We start from the raw sequence: 19,484 nt of genomic DNA, 5'->3' as shown, positions 1-19,484 counted from the left end.
CCCAACCTCCTCTAGCTTATCTCTCCACGCTTCAGGCTCTCTGCCTTTATTCCTGTTGAAGGGCTTTTGCCCGAAAAGTTTATTTTGCTGCTCCTCAGATGCTACCTGAACTGCTGTGCTCTTCCAGCACCACTAATCCAGAATCTGGTTTCCAGCATCTACAGTCATTGTTTTTACCTAATTTCTTTTAGGCGTTTGAATGTTACATTGATAATCGGGTTTCTAGTGATTGCGGTGGAAATTGGCGGCATGGTGGCACAGTGGTTAGCACTGCTGCCTCACAGCGCCAGAGACCCGGGTTCAATTCCCGCCTCAGGCTGTGACTGTGTGGAGTTTGCACATTCTCCCTGTGTCTGCGTGGGTTTCCTCCGGGTGCTCCGGTTTCCTCCCACAGTCCAAAGATGTGCAGGTCAGGTGAATTGGCCATGCTAAATTGCCCGTAGTGTTAGGTAAGGGGTACATGTAGGCATATGGGTGGGTTGCGCTTCGGCAGGGCGGTGTGGTAAGTAATCTAATCTAAAACATAAGAACAAAAATTTCCAGAATTCTGTGATTAAGTGTGCGTGTGAGGATGATAAAAGTTTGTGTCCAATCTATGCCATCATATCTACTGATGGCCAAACCATATTCTGGTCATAATTCGGAGGTAACCAGAGGAAGCATCATTGTTGGAGTTTGCGATATCATCACAAGATCCTGGCCAATGTCACAAGTCCTGTGGTTAATCCATGAGGAGGGCACCAAACTAAAATAACCAAATTTACTGAACTTGGAAGAGTGTAACTAGTTAAAGACAGTCCTACTGAGCTAGCCAGTGGGGAGAATCATTGGAGGAGAACAGTGGGGTCAAAGGTCACTGAGAGGTCAAAGATACAGAGGGATTGTCACAGTGGAAAAAAACTGGCAGGAGAGAACAAAATCTGATGATAAAATTGAAGCAATTAATAATGCACAGATGGGACAATGGGAAAGTAAATGGTGTTAGATCCAAAGTTGCAAAGATTTTCTGTGCTTTTTTTCACAAAACATTATGCTGATTTCTATGTCAATGCAGACTCTGCTGAGATCTTATGAGTATGTTGCTGCAGCTTTACATAGTAACAGAGACTCACTATCAGTATGTTGTTTTGTTAATTTAATAGGCAATCTTCGGTGACAATAACAGTAATAAAGCATCTCTTCATTATGTGGGGAAATAGCTGGTGCACTGCCCTTTTCCCTCTGTGCACTTGGAGGCTAGAATCTAACCCACGTTGACAAATCCCTTTCTGATAGCTTGAGTGAGGCCCCAGTAGCCGTGCTCTCCACACAGTAGGACATCAACTGCAGCACAAAATCTAGTTGCGGTTCAACAGTAATTGGCACCAGCCTTCAGTTCTCACTCGGCAAATCAAAAAGGATGATCATCATTGAGAAGGAAAATCACACACTGAATCAGTGGGGGCTGGTTTACTGCTGGTGATTAAGGCACTTTGTCAGGTCAGTGTGACTTACTATCCTTTGCTGACATTAGCCAAGCTCAGCCCATTTAATTACAGTGCAGCCTTCAAGTATTTGCTCTCCAATTATCCACACTCTTGCTGTCCGCAATAAAAGTCTTTATGAAAGCCAAAGCTTATAGTTTTACATCATCCAGTGAAAGTCTGGTGTTGCAGATCAAATGAGTTAACCAGTTGGTTTTTTTGTGCAGTTCATGCAACTGCTATTTAACATGGTCTTTGAGAGCTAGAGCCGCAGTATGTTTTTGGGACAGTGGCTAGGCAGTCAGCAAAAGTAGTGAGGTCTGTGATTTTGAAATTGGAAGGCAGTTGAGTTGATTAAATCGAGGGTGGGTAAGAGAGTTGAGAAAGAAGGAGAGATTAAATGATGAAAGGAGGACAGGTAGTTCAAGGGAGCAAAAAGAGCTGAAACGGAGTCCAACTCACCAAGAAGTTATTGGTGCAGGGACATGGGAGGAGGAATCAGAGCAGATATCTTACTAAGAAAGCTCGTGAACCACCACAGGGGCAACAGAGAACAAAATTTGCTAAAACCATCTGTGTAGGTTGGAACAAGAAGAGATATTCAGATGAGGGAAAATTAGCAGTGGAGTTAGGAAATAGACCGCAGTATGATTTCAAGGTAAGAGGACAATCATCATCATTGCTGTTTGAAACAGGGAATGCTGGAGAAACACAGCAGATCTGAAGAAGAGTTGTAGCTTTTCGTCATTTATATAAATGCTTTGGATGTAAACACAGGAGGTATAGTTAGTAAGTTTGCAGATGACACCAAAATTGGAGGTGTAGTGGACAGCAGAGAAGGTTACATCAGAGTACGACGGGATCTTCATTAGACGAGTCTATGGGCCGTGGAGTGGCAGATGGAGTTTAACCTAGATAAATGTGAGGTGCTGCATTTTGGGAGGCAAATCAGGGCAGGACTTATCCACTTAATGGTAATGTCCTAGGGAGTTTTGCTGAACAAAGAGACCTTGGAGTGCAGGTTCATAGCTCCTTGAAAGTGGAGTCGCAGGTAGATAGGATAGTGAAGAAGGCATTTGGTATGCTTTCCTTTATTGGTCAGTGTATTTTTACAGGAGTTGGGAGGTCATGTTGCGGGTGTACAGGACATTGGTTAGGTCACTTTTGAAATATTGCTTTCAATTCTGGTCTCCTTCCTATCGGAAGGATGGTGTGAAAATTGAAAGGGTTCAGAAAAGATTTACAAAGATGTTGCCAGGGTTGGAGGATTTGAGCTATAGAGAAAGGTTGAATAGGCTAAGGCTGTTTTGCCTGGAGTGTCAGAGGCTGAGGGGTGACCCTATAGGGGTTTGTAAAGTCATGAGGGGCATGGATAGGATAAATAGACAAGGTCTTTCTTTTCCCTGGGGTTGGGGTATCCAGAACTAGAGGGCATAGTTTAGGTCGCAGGGAGATAGGACACTGAAAAAGGCGTTTGGTATGCCTTCCTTTATTGGTCAGAGCATTGCGTATAGGAGTCAGGAGATCATGTTGCTGCTGTACAGGACATTGGTTAGGCCACTTTTGGAATATTATGTGCACTTCTGATCTCCTTCCTATCAGAAGGGTGTTGTGAAACTTGAAAGGGTTCAGGAAAGATTTACAAGGACATTGCCAGGGTGGCAGGGTTTGAGCTAAATGGACAGGCTGAATAGGCTGGGTCTGTTTTCCCTAGAGCGTTGGAGGCTGAGGGGTGACCTTATAGAGGTTTATAAAATCATGACGGGCATGGATAGGGTAAATAGACAAGGTATTTTCCCTGGGTTGGGGGAGTCCATAACTAGAGAGCATAGGCTCAGGGTGAGAGGGGAAAGACATAAAAGAGACCTAAGGGGCAACTTTTTTCACATAGAGGGTGGTGCACGTATGGAGTGAGCTGCCAGAGGAAGTGGTTGAGGTTAGTATAGTTATAGCATTTAAAAGGCATCTGGGTGGGTATATGTATAGGAAGGGTTTAGAGAGCTATGGGCCAAGTGCTGGTAACTGAGACTAGATTAGGTTGGGATATCTGGTCAACATGCATAAGTTGGATCGAAGGGTCTGTTTCTGTGCTGTACATCTCTATGACTCTATCAGACTCAAAACATTAACTCTGTTTCTCACTCCATCAATGCTGAATGTTTCCAGCATTTTCTCTGTTTTAGATTTCCAGCATCACAGTATTTTTCTTTTATCTTTGCAGTTTGAGTCAGATCAAGGTGTCACCACATCACATGCAGATCACTGACAAAGCCCTGAGCGCAATTTGTTCTCTTGTTATAAGCTCATGTATGAGAAAGTCCTTATTTGCGTGGAAGCATTCATTCATGAGCAAGTTATTTATATAAATGATTTGGATGTGAACATAGGAGGAATGGTTAATAAGTTTGCAGGTGACACCAAAATTGGTGGTGTAGTGGATAGCAAAGAAGGTTACCTCAGAGTATCTTGATCAGAGGGGCCAATGAGCTGAAGAGTGGCAGATGGAGTTTAATTTAGATAAATGTCAGGTGCTGCATTTTGGAAAAGCAAACCAGGGCAAGACTTATACTCTTATTGGTAAAGTCCTGGCATGTGTTGCTGAACAACATGACATTAGAGTGCAGGGTCATAGTTCCTTGAAAGTACAGTCACAGGTTGACAGGATAGTGAAGAAGGCATTTGGCACGCTTGCCTTTATTGGTCAGTGCATTGAATACAGGAGTTGGGAGGTCATGTTGCGGCTGTACAGGACATTGGTTAGGCCACTATTGGAATACTGTGTTCAATTTTTGTCTCCCTGCTCTAGAAAGGACATTGTGAAACTTGAAAGGGTTCAGAAAAGATTTGCAGGGATGTTGTTCAGATTGGAGGGTTTGAGCTATACGGTGAGGCTGAACAGGCTTGGGCTATTTTCCCTAGAGATTTTCCCTATAAGGGTGACCTTATAAAATCATGAGGGCGAACATACAGGGTGAATAGCCAAGGTCGTTCCCCAGGGTAGTAAAGTCCAAAACCAGAGGGCATAGGTTTAAGGTGAGAGGGGAAAGATCTAAAAGGGGCAACCTTTTCACACAGAGGGTGGTACGTGTATGGAATGAGCTGCCAGAGGAAGTGGTGGAGGCTGATACAATTACAGCATTTATAGTAAAGTCCAAAACCAGAGGGCATAGGTTTAAGGTGACAGGGGAAAGATCTAAAAGGGGCAACCTTTTCACAAAGAGGGTGGTACGTGTATGGAATGAGCTGCCAGAGGAAGTGGTGGACAATTACAGCATTTAAAAGGAATCTGGATGGGTATACAAGTAGGAAGAGTTTAGGAGAGTAAGGGCTAAATGCTGGCAAATGGGACTAGATTAGTTTAGAATATCCAGTTAGACCGAACGGTCCATTTTCATGCTGTACATTCCTATTACTCTATAAAACGATGAAGCACCTCTACCAAAGGTGATTTTGAGACATTGCAGAGAGATAGTCAAGGTGAGAGACAGATTCACTGTGTTTTTTTTTAACCCAGATTGACATGCTAATATGGATTAATTAGATTAGTTCAGTCAGTTTCAGTCATGTGAAGACAGTATCAATGTATCCATTGTCTACTTAATGGGTTGAAACAAAGGAAATTGACAAACAGTAGCTAAGTTTGATATTTCATGAACTTTCAAGCTTTGATTCTCCTCTTAAATGACTTTATTTGGAATCTTATCTTAATGTGGCTAGCAGATCTAGCAGTCATTGATATTTGACTGTCCTCTTGTGAAGCACAATCTGTAGGCAGTCAGTCCCGAACGTTCTCGGTCAGATCCACTGACATCAAGACGGTGTTCTTCTCTGACCACTGCCTCCTGCTGGCCCTCTGTCACCTACAGGACGAGCAGCGGGCTGGTAAGAGAATGTGGAAGATGAACACCAAGCTGTTGACCCTGGGAAACATTGAGGAGCTCAAGAGGGACTACGCAGGTTGGAGAACCGTAAAGTTGAAACTTTATTGCTAGAACAGCACAGCAGGTCAGGCAGCATCCAGGGAACAGGAGATTCGACGTTTCGGGCACAGGCCCTTCTTCAGGAATCCTGTCACAGAGGACCTCAAGGAGGTGAAGGGCCAGCAAACCTCGCTCTTTGCCTCGAAGGCCTCCAAGATAATCTTCCGGTCCAGGGTCCGCTCGGTGGAGCAGGACGAGACGTGCTCACGTTTTCTTCTTCCAGAAAGTGCACAAAGAGAGCTCCGTGCTCAGCAGCCTGAAGGAAGAAGATGACTCGGTAATGTCATCTCAGGCTGACATCATGAGGATCAGCAAATTCTTCTATGCCAGCCCATATGACTCAAAGCCGACCGACAATGCGGCCTCCCAGTCGTTCCTCCCCTCTATCATGGAGGTCTTAGACGACAGAACACGGGAGAGGCTGGACCAGCCGCTATCTCTGGATGAGCTGACCAAGGCCCTCGAGTCCTTTGAAAAGAATAAAACTCCCGGAAGCGACAGCTTACCAGTCGAGCTCTATTCTGCTCTGTGGGACTTGATTGGCCAGGACCTGCTGGAGGTGTATGTCAGTATGCTTCGGGCAGGTACCATGAGTGAATCCATGAGGAAAGGCATCATCACCCTCATCTACAAGCGGAAGGGGGAGAGGGAGGAAATCAGAAATTGGAGACCAATCTCACTATTAAACGCGGATTACAAAATCTTGTCAAAGGTCATCGCCAACCGGGTCAGGTCTGCTCTGGGATCGGTGATCCACCCTGACCAAACCTGTGCTGTACCGGGCAGGAAGATCGCTGAGAGTCTCGCACTCCTCAGGGATACGATCGCCAATGTGCAGGACTGGGGACTGGACACCTGCCTGATCAGCCTTTGACAGGATATCGCATACGTATATGAGGGAAGTTCTCTCCAAAATGGGCTTTGGGGAGGGAATCTGCAATTGGATCAGATTGCTCTACACCAACATTGTCAGTGCAGTCTCAATCAATGGGTGGGAATCTCATAGCTTCCCAGTCAGATCTGGAGTCAGGCAGGGCTGCCCTCTCTCTCCTGCCTTGTTTGTGTGCTGCATAGAGCCATTTGCCGAACCCATCAGGAAGGATGCGAGCCTGAGAGGGGTGACTATTCCTGGCAGCGGGGGCCTACAGGTTAAGGCCTCCCTATACATGGATGATATCGCTGTCTTCTGCTCGGATCCGCTGTCCGTGCACAGACTCATGTGCATATGTGACTAGTTGGACCGGGCCTCAGGGACCAAGGTAAATCGAGGCAAGAGCGAGGCCATGCTTTTCGGGAACTGGGCCAACCAATCCTCGATCCCCTTCACCGTCAGGACCGACCACATGAAGGTGTTGGGTATTTGGTTCGGAGGGGCTGGGTGTGCGCCAAGTCGAGGGAGGAGGGTATCAGAATAGTGAGGCAGAAACTAGGCAGATGGGAGCAACGGTCGCTCTCCATTGCGGGTAAAAACCTAGTCATCAGGTGTGAGGCACTGTCATTGCTGTTATATGTGGCAAGGGTCTGGCCAATTCTCAGAACCTGTGCACCGCAGTCACCCGGGCCATCTTCCACTTCATGTGGAGATCAAAGATGGACCGGGTCCGAAGGGACACCATGTATAAAGATCTGGGCAACGGGGGAAAAAAACACACCCAATGCCACCCTCACCCTGATGGCCACCTTTGTGCATGGCTGCATCAAGCTGTGCGTGGATCCCCGGTACGCAAACACCAAGTGTCACTACGTACTGAGGTTCTACCTGTCCCTGGTGTTGCGAAGGATGGGCCTGGCCTCGCTGACACGGAACGGTCCAAGTAGTTTGGATTGTTCCGTATCACCTATCCTTCGTGGAGAAATTTATGAAGAAAAACACCTTTGACCACAAGTCCATCAGGAAGTGGTCAGCATATAATGTCCTTGAGACCCTTTGGGAAAAGGAGAGGGCAGTTCCTATCGAGCGGTTCCCTGAGCAGACTGTCAAAGCCATTTGGCAGAATGCCTCATCGCCAGAACTTTCCAACAAGCACCAAGACATGGCTTGGCTGGTGGTGAGAAGGGCTCTGCCTGTGAGATCCTTTATGCACACCCGGGCTCTCTGCCCCACTGCATGCTGCCCTCGAAGCGGTTGAGGGGTGGAAGAGACTGTCACACATCTCCTTCTGGAATGTGCCTATGCAAAGGAAGTGGTGTTTGTTGTGGTTCGTCCCGAGCAGCTTCATGATGTGGGACTCCGTGCTCTGCGGTCTGTTCCCCAGAACGCATACTGAGACAAACATCAACTGTGCCTGGCGGATCATCAACTCGGTCAAAGATGCTCTTTGGTCTGTCCGAAACCTGTTGATCTTCCAGCTGAAGGAGTTGACCCCGACTGAGTGTTGCGAACTGGCACATTCCAAGGTCCAGGACTAAGTGCTGAGGGTCACGCTGAAGCTTGGGGCAGCTGCCGCTAAGGCGCGGTAGGCAAAGACCACCGTGTAAGGTCTGCCTGCCTAAGAAGAACAGGGGGCCCACTCAGTAATTGGGCTCCACTGACACCTCAGCAAAATATCTGGATAGTCAATGTACAGACTTGTACATATGAATGATTAATTCTGCTCTCTGTATGTAAAGAAATGGAATGTATGTATGGCATCACCAATTGTATAGATATCAAAATAATTTTATGAATAAAGTATATTTTTGAAATAAAATTTTTTAAAATAAATTCTGCTTTGGGAATAGAACCAGTCTGACTCAAGGTTGGGATACAGACAAATTTAAAAATCACACAGCACCAGCTTATATCCTCCAGCTTTAGTTGGACGTATTAGCTTTCTGAGCGCAGATCCTTCATCAGGTAACTATTGGAGTATGATAATAGGACATAGAATTTATAGCAAAAGATCATAGTGTCATACAACTGATGTGTTACATTGAATGAACCTAAATTGCTGTTAAATCTTTCATCTTTTAGAATGAGTTGCAGGTTTCAATTCATTCATATGTAAATCTCAGAACTTCTTTCAAGTCACATTCCCGAGATAATCAACATAAAATCCCTACAGTGTGGAAACAGGCCATTTGGTCCAACAAGTCCACACTGACCCTCCGAAAAGCATCCCACCCAGACCCATTCCCCTACTCTATTACTCCACATTTCCCATGACTAATGTGCCTACACATCCCTGAATATCATGGACAATTTAACATGGCCAGTTCACCTAACCTGCACATCTTTGGACTGTGGAAGGAAATCAGAGCACCTGGAGGAAACCCACGGAGACATGGGGAGAATGTGCAAACTCCACTCAGGCAGCCATCCGAGGTTGGAATTGAACCGGAGTCACTGGGAGGCAGCAGTGCTAACCACTGAGCCACCAAATTAAGGTTGTAAAAGGTAACATCTCAGCTCAGACAATGCATTAAAGGTGTGAGGTTAGAATCTGTCTGTCTGTATTCCAGTCTTGGATCAGACTGGTTCTATTTCCAAAGTAGGAATTTATAAAATATCACATGGATTGATTGCCAGATTGTGCGCTTTTTGAACAAAATGGAATGTTGTTGCAAATACAGTTCAGCAAATGCAAATTCGCCCCATAGACGTATATGTGTGTGCATGTCAGGTGGAAAGAAAGTGAGAGAGCGTATGTGTATGTGGGAGAGAGTTAGACTGAGTGTGTACACGTGCGTGTGCATGAGAATGTGTGTGCGCGTGTGAGAGTGTACGTGCGTGTGTGTGAGAGTATGTGTGTGTACTTGAAAGACTTAACAGCAATCTAGGTTTATTCAATATTTCATATCAGTTGTATGACACCGTGATGTTTTGCTAATAATTCCGTGTCCTATATTCCTGCTCCACTGGCTACCTGACAAAGGAACAGTGCTCTGAAAGCTAGTACTTCCAAATAAACCTGTTGGATTCTAACCTGGTATTGTGTGATTTTTAACCGCCTCAGAACACTTCAACCCCAGGGCATCAATGTGGACTTCAACAGTTTCCTCATTTCCCCTTCCCCCATCTCACCCTAGTTCTAAACTTCCAGCTCAGCACTGTCCCCATGACTTGTCCGGACTTGTCCGACCTGCCTAGCTCCTTTTCCACCTATCCACTCCACCCTCTCCTCCCTGACCTATCACCTTCATCCCCTCCCCCACTCACCCATTGTACTCTATACTACTTTATCCCCACCCCCACCCTCCTCGAGCTTATCTCTCCACGCTCCAGGCTCACTGCCTTTATTCCTGATGAAGGGCTTTTGCCCGAAACGTCGATTTCGAAGCTCCTTGGATGCTGCCTGAACTGCTGTGCTCTTCCAGCACCACTAATCCAGAATCTGGTTTCCAGCATCTGCAGTCATTGTTTTTACCTCGTTGATTTTTAACTTTGTCCACCCTAGTCCAACACCAGCTCCTCCACAGCAGGAATACAGACAGACTCTAACCTCACACCTTTAATGCATTGTCTGAACTGAGATGTCACTTTTTTTTTTAATGTAATGATAAAACCTTAAGTTATCTCAGGACTGTGAGTTGAAAGAAGTTCAGGGATTTACATATTCATCAAGCGAAACCTGCATCCCCGTTCTAAGTGATTAAAGACTTAATAGCCATCATGGTTGGTTCAATATATTGCATCAGTTACATGACACTTTGATCTTTTCCAATAAATTCTGTGTCCTATGATTCTGCCCCTGATGAAGGAGCAGCACTCCAAAAGCTTGTACTTCCAAATAAGTCTGTTGGAATATAACCTGGTGTTGTGTGATTTTTAATTCTGGTGAAATAGTGAGGGATAGTCAGTCAGCACCTGGCTTTGACCATTTTCAGGTAATTAACTTCCCAGAGATATGTTCAGACTTGTCTGTCTCTGTCTATACAGAGAACACAAAGGTGTAACCGGACTCTCTGGAGTCTACTTTGACAAGTTATTTCTTGTTGGGTTTTTAAAAAGTAGTGTCCATCTCTCGATATGCTTTACAGGGGTATTATATGACTGTAACATTTAGTCTGATTTCAAATAGCTTCAGTTTCACCAGAAATCTGAGATTTCAGTCTCATTTCTCAATTAGGACATGATAATAACCAAACTAAAAACAAACTTTGAGACCAAGGTTGGTACAGCCAACAAAACATTCAACAAGTCCATCTTTTTAGGCAACGCCTTGGATCTTGCTTACTCCTCGTCCCACAGACCACCGATTCCATAGTAAGCTGATAATACGCAGGTTTCCCTTATCATCTCTCAACTCTGTCTCTGTGCTGTCAGTCTACTTGTCCAATCTTGGATGAAGATTAATCTTCTCCTGTTGGACTTTGTGAAGACTGAAACCATTGAATACATAAGAACATAAGAACTAGGAACAGGAGTAGGCCGTCTGGCCCTTCGAGCCTGCTCCGCCATTCAGTAAGATCATGGCTGATATTTGCATGGCCTCTGCCCCTTTTATTCATCCTCTCACTGTAACCCTTAATTCCTTTATTGTTCAAAACATTATCTATCTTAGCTTTTAAAACATTCAATGAGGAAGCCTCAACTACTTCACTGGGCAGAGAATTCCACAAATTCACAATCCTTCTCAATTCAGTCCTAAGTCTGCTATCCCTAATTTTGAGGCTGTGCCCTCCTGTCCTAGTTTCACCCGCCAGTGGAAACATCCTCTCTACTTCTATCTTGTCTGTTCCTTTCATAATTTTGTATGTTTCTATAAGACCTCCCCTCATTCTTCTAAATTCCAATGAATATAATCCCAGTCTACTCAGCCTTTCCTCATAAGCTAACCCCCCTCAACTCCAGAATCAATCTCATGAACCTCTTCTGCACCCCCTCCAGTGCCGGTACATTCTTTCTCAAGTAAGGAGACCAAAATTGCACGCAGTACTCGAGGAGTGGCCTCACCAGCACCCCATACAACTGCAACATAACCTCCCTGCTTTTAAACTCAATCCCTTTAGCAATGAAGGACAAAGTTCCATTTGCCTTCCTAATTACCTGTTGTACCAGCAGACCAACCTTCTGTGATTCATGCACAGCAGCACACTGCAACTTTATGCCATTCAAATAATAGTCCTTTTTACAGTTATTCCCACCAAAATGGATTTATTAACATTGTACTCCATCTGCCAGACCTTTGCCCACTCACTTAATCTATCTATGTTCCTCTGCAAAGTTTCAGACCAACCTTCTGTGATTCATGCACAGCAGCACACTGAAACTTTATGCCATTCAAATAATAGTCCTTTTTACAGTTATTCCCACCAAAATAGATTTATTAACATTGTACTCCATCTGCCAGACCTTTGCCCACTCACTTAATCTATCTATGTTCCTCTGCAAAGTTTCACAGTCCTCTACACACTTTGCTCCACCACACATTTTACATTTTACTGTCATCTGCAAATTTTGACACACCACATGTGGTCCCTAACTCCAAATCATCTATGTAAATATATCGCAAATTCCATTGACATGGTATGTATTTCACCCCCTATTTTAGCCACTCTCTCAGTTTCAAGCCAATTTTTCATTTTCTATCTCCGGTGAGCAACCAACCCCAATAACCACTATATGACAAAGTTCACTGACTTCAACCTGCATAAGTGTGACTTTTGCTGAATTTTTCTTCCACACCTTTACTACATCCATGTTACAATAACTCAATTGCTTTCCTATCTGATTCCTCACACTTGAAACTCGTTTCAAAAAATTATCCCATGGGACATGGGCATCATTTGTTTCCCATCATTCATTGCTGGGTCTGGAGTCACTTGTAGGCCAGGCCAAGTAAGGATAGCAGACTTCTTACCCTAAAGGGCTTAGTGAACCAGGTATGTTTTTATGATCACTAATATTTATTCCCTGGTCATCATTACTGAAACTAACTTTCATTTCAGATTTTTGCTTTACTTATTGTTGTGATTTAATTTCCATCATTTGCTCTGATGGGACTTGAGCCTGTGCCCTTGAGAGTTATAACCTGTGCTTCTGGACTACTTGTAGAGAGACATTACCACTACACCACCATATCCCCCAATTTTGTCTATCCCTACATGCACCCATCACCCTTGTTTGCTCAGTGGTTAGCATTGCTGCCTCACAGTGCTAGGGATCTGGGTTTGATTCCAGCCTCGGGTGACTGTGTGGAGTTTGCACATTGTCCCCATGTCTCTGTGGGTTTCCTCCCACAGTCTAAAGATGTGTAGATTGCGTAAATTGGCCATGCTAAATTGTCCATAGAATTCAAGGATGTGTAGGATAGGTTCATTAGTCAGGGGAAAGGTAATGTAATAGGGTTGGGGAATGGGTCTGGGGGGGAAACCCTTTGGAGGGTCAGTGTGGACTTGTTGTGCCAAATGGCCTGGTTCCACACTGTAGAGATTCTATGATCTTTCTTTGGGAAGTGAATCCTGGAATCAAAATTCTCATTTAGCTGTTGCAACAATTCCAGGTCCTGTCCTTCCCGAAGTTGGTAATTCCTTTCAGTCTCTAGATACACTGAGTTTCTCCATTTCTGGCCTCTTATGCATCCTTCAATCTCTTCATTCCACCCCATCAGAGGTTATGCTTTCAGCTCTCTAGGACCTATGTCACACAGTCATAGAGATGTACACCACAGAAACAGACCCTTTGGTCCAACACATCCATGCCAACCAGATATCCTAAACCATCTAGTCACATTTGCCAGTTTTGGCCCATACCTTCTAAAACCTTCCTAGTTATATACCCTACTGTTGGAAATTTCTCCCCAAATACTTCTACTTTTTATGTCTCACTGTAAGACCATCCTTAAAACCTCTGACTAAACCTTTATTCACCTTGGGACATTTATATATGCTGAAGGTGTTATATAAATGCAAGTTGTTGTTACTCATCACCCCTGCCCCAATAATGCTGATTCAAGCAGAGCCATAGTTTTGATGGAATTGTGATGTTCACTGGGTCAGAGCATTGAGTACAGGAGTAGGGATGTCATGTTATGGCTGTACAAGACACTGGTAAGGCCTCATTTGGAGTACCGCGTACAATTCAGAGTATAGGAAGCAAACTGGCAACGATTCAAATAAAGATTTACAAGGATGTTATCAAGACTGGAAGGTTGGAGTTATCAGGAGGGGTTGGATAAGTTGTGATTTTTTTCCCCTGCAGTGTAGGAGGTTGAGGAGTGACCCTTTGGAGGTTTATAAAATCATGAGAGTTATCGATAAGGTGAATAGCCAAGGTCATCTTCCCAGGATAAGGAGTCCAAAACCACAAGACATAGGTTTTAGGTGAGAGGGGAAATATTTAAAAGGGTTAGCAAGTTAGGAGAAGATTTGTAGCTCAGGTTGAGTTTCTGGATGTAGGTTTGCTCGCTGAGCTGGAAGGTTCATGTTCAGACGTTTCGTCACCATACTAGGTAACATCTTCAGTGAACCTCCAGACAAAACATTGTTGATGATTCCTGCTTTCTATTTATATGTTTAGGTTTCTTTGGATTTGTGATGTCATTTCCTGTGGTGATGGCATTTTCTATGATGTCATTTCCTGTTCTTTTTCTCAGGGGATGGTAAATCGGGTCCAAGTCAATGTGTTTGTTGATAGAGTTCTGGTTGGAATGCCATGCTTCTAGGAATCCTCGTGCGTGCCTCTGTTTGGTTTGTCCTAGGATGGATGTGTTGTCCCGATTTACCACTCCCTGAGAAAAAGAACAGGAAATGATATCACCATAGGAAATGACATATCCACAAGAAATGACATTATCAACTGTAAATATATGGTTTAGTGTGAGGCATTCAGAAGCCTTTAATGATATATTTGTTTTGCGTGCAAGAGGAGGTCATGTGGAGACTATTTTGCGGGCAGGAGGTCACATGGGGTCAGACATCCAGGAACGCGAGAAGGAGGAGAATGGAGTCAGATCAACAGCCAATCAGAAGACAATCCCACCTCAGTGATTGCATGACGTTCTGTACTGTATAAAAGACTGGGTCAGGGACAGGTATAGGTCGGACTTCGTGAACTGTCACACTTTGCTGTTTTTCAGGGACGGGAAGACCTAGACCCAGAGCTCTGTATACTTTATCCACTTACTGCTAAAATAAACAGAGAGTTTGAGACCGAATATCTTCTCCTATTGCTTCATTTAAAGAACACGCAGGACTCGGCTCACACAGAGAGGCAAGTAAGCTGGTAGATTGAGCCAAAGTCCAACAATTTGGTGACCCCGACGTGATGAAGACGGAGAAGTGATGGAAAAGAGAGAAAAATAGAAACAACGGACAACTGACGTCTGATGACAACAACAAGCAGCGCCGCATAAAAAGGTGAGCAGACACCTGTTTATATCGAAGTTCTGCAATTGGAGATACCAAATTGATTGTTGTCATTATACTGCAAGTGTCAGCAGTATCAGAACAACAGCATACAGTCTTTATACAACCAATGGCGACCCTGGGTTCAGATGCTGCATCCCTATGCTCCTCCTGCAGATCCCCTTCACGTTACTCTGTATTATGATAGAGATGACAATGAAATCTATCAGCATGCATTCTATCAGCGCCTAGAAGGGACTCAATGGGATATTTCCTCCAGTTGCATTCTGCTAGGGAAAGAAGGTGTGGCAGATGTTGTTGAACTAACTGCAGAACAGTTGGAATGGTATGAGATGTCTGAAGAAGCTATACCTCATCTCACATTGGCCACGCATGCTAAATATCAGGCCAAGGATCTGGGACCTATGTCCAAACGTTTGATGGCGCTAACTGATTGGGTTTGGACTCAGCTACCCAGTTTACAATATTCACCATCAGAGGAAGCCTATAGAATTATGTACAGGACAACTGACAAGGTACTGCTGGAACATAGGCAGATTGAAAGGTTTCACGGCAGGGAAAAAACAGACCATCCACAGGCTGCAGCGATGCTTGACACTCTACCAGATACCTTGTGGTCAGCAGGTTCAACGGACGTTGGTCACTGCAAACACGTCACACCGATCACAGCTGACCCCTGACCATAAGTGGTTCTCGTGCATTGATCTGGCCAACGCGTTCTTCTGTTTGCCCCTAGCTGAGCATCTGAGGGACATTTTTTCGTTCACCTACAAAGGCCAACAACTACGTTATACAAGGGTCCCTCAAGGGTTTATTTTGTCGCCGGGGGTGTTTAATCAGGTACTGAAACAGCAGCTGAAGGATCTGATCCAGTATGTGGATGACATTCTTTTGGCAGCACCCGATCATGTTTCTTGTTTGGAAGCCACAACGAAGTTGCTGTTTCACCTGTATAACGTCGGTTTTAAAGTTTCACGGGTTAAATTGCAATGCTGCAGACAAACAGTGTCTTTTCTGGGTAGAGTTATTTCCGCTAAGGGAACAGGTGTGTCTCCATCCCACAGATCCTCCATTCTGCATCATATCACACCGGTCACTGTAAAAGACATGCTCTCATTTCTTGGGTTGGCAGGATACAGCAGACAATTCGTTGCAACATATGGGGAGCTCACTTTCCCTCTAAGGGCCATGGTAAATGAGCAAGGCATGAGAAATTTGTCGGCCCATTTGCAGTGGACCACGGAGGCAGACGAGAGTTTCTCTGAAATAGGCTTTAACGCGGGCTGCTGATTTAGCGGTCCCAGATTACAAAGAGCCATTTTTCCTCAATATTTCTAAAAAATCACACACAATAAATGGTGTTCTTTTTCAGAAAAAAGGAGGAGGCAGGCAGGTGCTGATGTATGTAAGTGTTACCCTTGACCCAACAGAAGACAGACACCCACCATGTACAAGACATGCAGCAGGGGTAGCAATAATTCTCCAAAAGGTAGCACATATAGTCATGGGCCATTCACTAACGGTACTGACGACACACAGTATAGTGGCCTATGTGACCTCAACAGCCTTCACAATGACGTCACTGTGGCAAACCAGGTTAGAGAAAATCTTGAATGCACCACATATAACTTTCACACACGAAGGAATCAACATGGCTGACTACATGGGAGAAGGAGAACCACACATGTGTGAGGAAAGGGTACAGAGAGACGTCAAAGTTAGGGCAGACTTACAGGCAATTCCACTGGTAGACCCAGAAGAAGTGCTGATCACAGATGGTTGCTGTTACAGACATCCAACTGAAGGACTTAAAGCAGCCTATGCAGTGGTGCGACAGACAAGTGAGGGATTTGAGGAAGAGTTGATAGGAAAAGTGACAGGCAAAGAATCAGCCCAGTTGGCTGAACTACAGGCAATGATAGCTGCATTAGAATGGTCAGAGGGAAAAAGGGTGAACATCTACACTGACTCTGCATATGTGGCAGGGGCTATACAGGTAGAACTCAGTCAATGGATCAGAGCAGGATTCTTAACAGCAGCAAAAACCCCAATTAAACATGAAAAAGATATGAAAAGATTAGCGGAGGGCCTGATGAAACCTGCAGAAGTGGCGGTGGTCAAGTGTAGAGGACATGATAAAGCAGATACAGTAGTAGCGAAGGGTAATCAGGAAGCAGACTCAACAGCAAAGAAAGCAACAGGGTATATAGCACAGTATATAATGGTGCAAACAGAGAGAACAGTGTATGACCTGCTGCTCACCTGCGATGCAAATATGTTAATAAATGAGCAGCAGAAAGCCTCTCCTCATGAACTGACAGTATGGAGAGAGAGAGGGGCCACAGAGTCAGAAGGGATTTGGAGGTCACCGGACGGTAGACCAGTGTTACCTCCAGGTTTGATGGCTTCCATGCTCCAGGAAGCTCATGGGTTGACACACTGTGAAAAAACACAGATGCAGAGGTATCTGACACATTGGAGGCATCCGTTCTTGCTAGCAATGATTGAAAATTACATCAGAGAATGTAGAACATGTACAGAATACAATGTGAGAGCAACAGTGAAACCACACAAGGGAAAATTCCCTCTCCCAAGAATGCCAGGTCAGGAAATAGTGCTTGACTACACTGACATGATAGAGAGAGTAAATGGATACCGGTACCTTTTGGTAGCAGTGGATGCATACACTGGTTGGCCAGAAGCGATACCTGTGGAAAAGGAAGACGCAAAAACAGTGATCAAATTTTTGATAAACCGATACATTCCAATGCATGGGTTTCCAAAGAGAGTCAGGTCAGATAATGGCACACATTTCAAGAATAAAGACCTGTGAGAAGTTGAAGCAGCTTTAGGACTGAAACATGCGTTTGGAACAGTGTACCATCCTCAGTCACAGGAAAAGTGTAAAGAATAAATCAGTCCATAAAAGGAAAAATAGGAAAAGTCTGTGCACAAACAAAGTTAAGCTGGGTAGATGCCCTACCCTTAGCTTTAATGTCCATTAGAAGCTCAGTAGACTCTATCACAGGGTTTACCCCGTACGAGCTAACAACAGGGCAGCAGTTCCCGGGACCGGGAGCTGGAATACAGATGTTAGAGGGAGGAGGAGCCTCTCTAAGGTACAAACCTTACTATGACCAACTAACAGCTTTGGTGTCAGCTTTCTCCAAACAGGTTGGATCGGCAAAGGGGGAGCTACTGAGCCAGGCGCTATCTACCACAGACTGGGTCTTGCTGAAAGTGATCAAACGGAAGTGGTCGGAGCCAAGGTGGACAAGCCCTTATAAGGTGGTGGAGAGGACATCTCATGCGGTCAGACTACAGGGGAAAGGAGAAAGCTGGTACCATTGGAGCCAGTGTGCAGCCACGGAACAGCCAACGAGAACTCTAGAACAAATAAGAACAGAAAAAGAGTAGAAGGGTCTTAAACTTTTAACTTTTGCAGGAAGAGGGTTCTGGAAAAAGGGGGTGAGGTTCTAAAGATCTCCAAGGAAAGGTTTTTCTGGAGAGCATAAGTGAGCACAGGACCGGAACACAAGAAGATTTTGTTTAAAACATATAGGAAAGTTGTGTAAAGGACATAATGTTCATCTCTGTAAGGAGCCCACACTACCCTAGGCTGTTGTGGTTGGGAGTTTTTGCTATTATTTCATGTATAAGTGTTATGCCGCTGTTAATAGGGGTATCAACACGAGGGACAAACACACAGACGAGGGAGAAAGTCCCAGGAACAAAAGATCAACAGGACAAGAGGCGGACAAATATTTACGGGAGGTGGGGAGCGGGTACACATCAGACATGATAAAAAGCGTGGTACAACATACCAGTTTGACTTATGCAAAGTAATTGACTGTGGCCAAGATACAGGGAGCTGGAGGGGGTATGATGTATATCTTTGCATCTACGCCATTTACCCATGCCCGTCGTGGGATCATGTATTAACATGGACTGGGGTACGATGGACACCCAAGAAGTCGTCACCCTCGGATAATAGATGGAAAGTTCGAGATCATGTGAGCCTGACTAAGGGGCAACTCGATCATTCCTCAGAGCTAAAAAAAATCCACTCTTGTTAACCCTGACAAGATTCGACATTAACCCTGGTCCCAAAGAGGTACAGATTTACTGTGGGATTGATAACAGAAGCTTTTATTTTGTAATAAGTGTAGATCAATCAGGAGTGGATACCATGGGACTAGTGAAGGTATCCTTAGTGGACCCTCCTACGAACCAGCCACAAACCGAAAACACAACAAGTATGGAGGTAGGACCAAGTTCAGGAGTCGTGGTAATAGACCACAACAACCTCACGAGAAGGGACATTATTAAATTAGCCACCGGGTACGGGGATAAGAACCTATGGCTGGACTGGATGACAGCGACCGCTACCTCAATGAATATGAGTAATTGCGTCGCGTGTTCCTCAGCACGGCCAACCTTATTTACTACCATTGTTCCCTAATATAGACCCAGCAGGATTTCACTGCATGATGGCACTCACCATGCAGGCGGACCCTCCAAATTGTACCACCTTAAGTGTTATTTTCCCACCTGTAAAGAATTACATGTTACCTCCAGTGTTTACCCCAAGGGCCAACAATTACACTTGTTTCGCTCGAAGTTCAAATACAATCTTGGGAGACATGTCCGCTGACTGGTGTCAGGACACGATTGATGTAACCGGCTGGCAGAATGCTAGCACAATGGTTTGGGCCAGAGCTGATCTTTTTTGGTACTGTGGAGATAGAACACT

Source organism: Chiloscyllium plagiosum, chromosome 19, assembly GCF_004010195.1.
Source record: "Chiloscyllium plagiosum isolate BGI_BamShark_2017 chromosome 19, ASM401019v2, whole genome shotgun sequence".
Lineage (NCBI taxonomy): Eukaryota > Metazoa > Chordata > Chondrichthyes > Orectolobiformes > Hemiscylliidae > Chiloscyllium > Chiloscyllium plagiosum.
Note: the sequence above shows the minus strand (reverse complement) of the source record.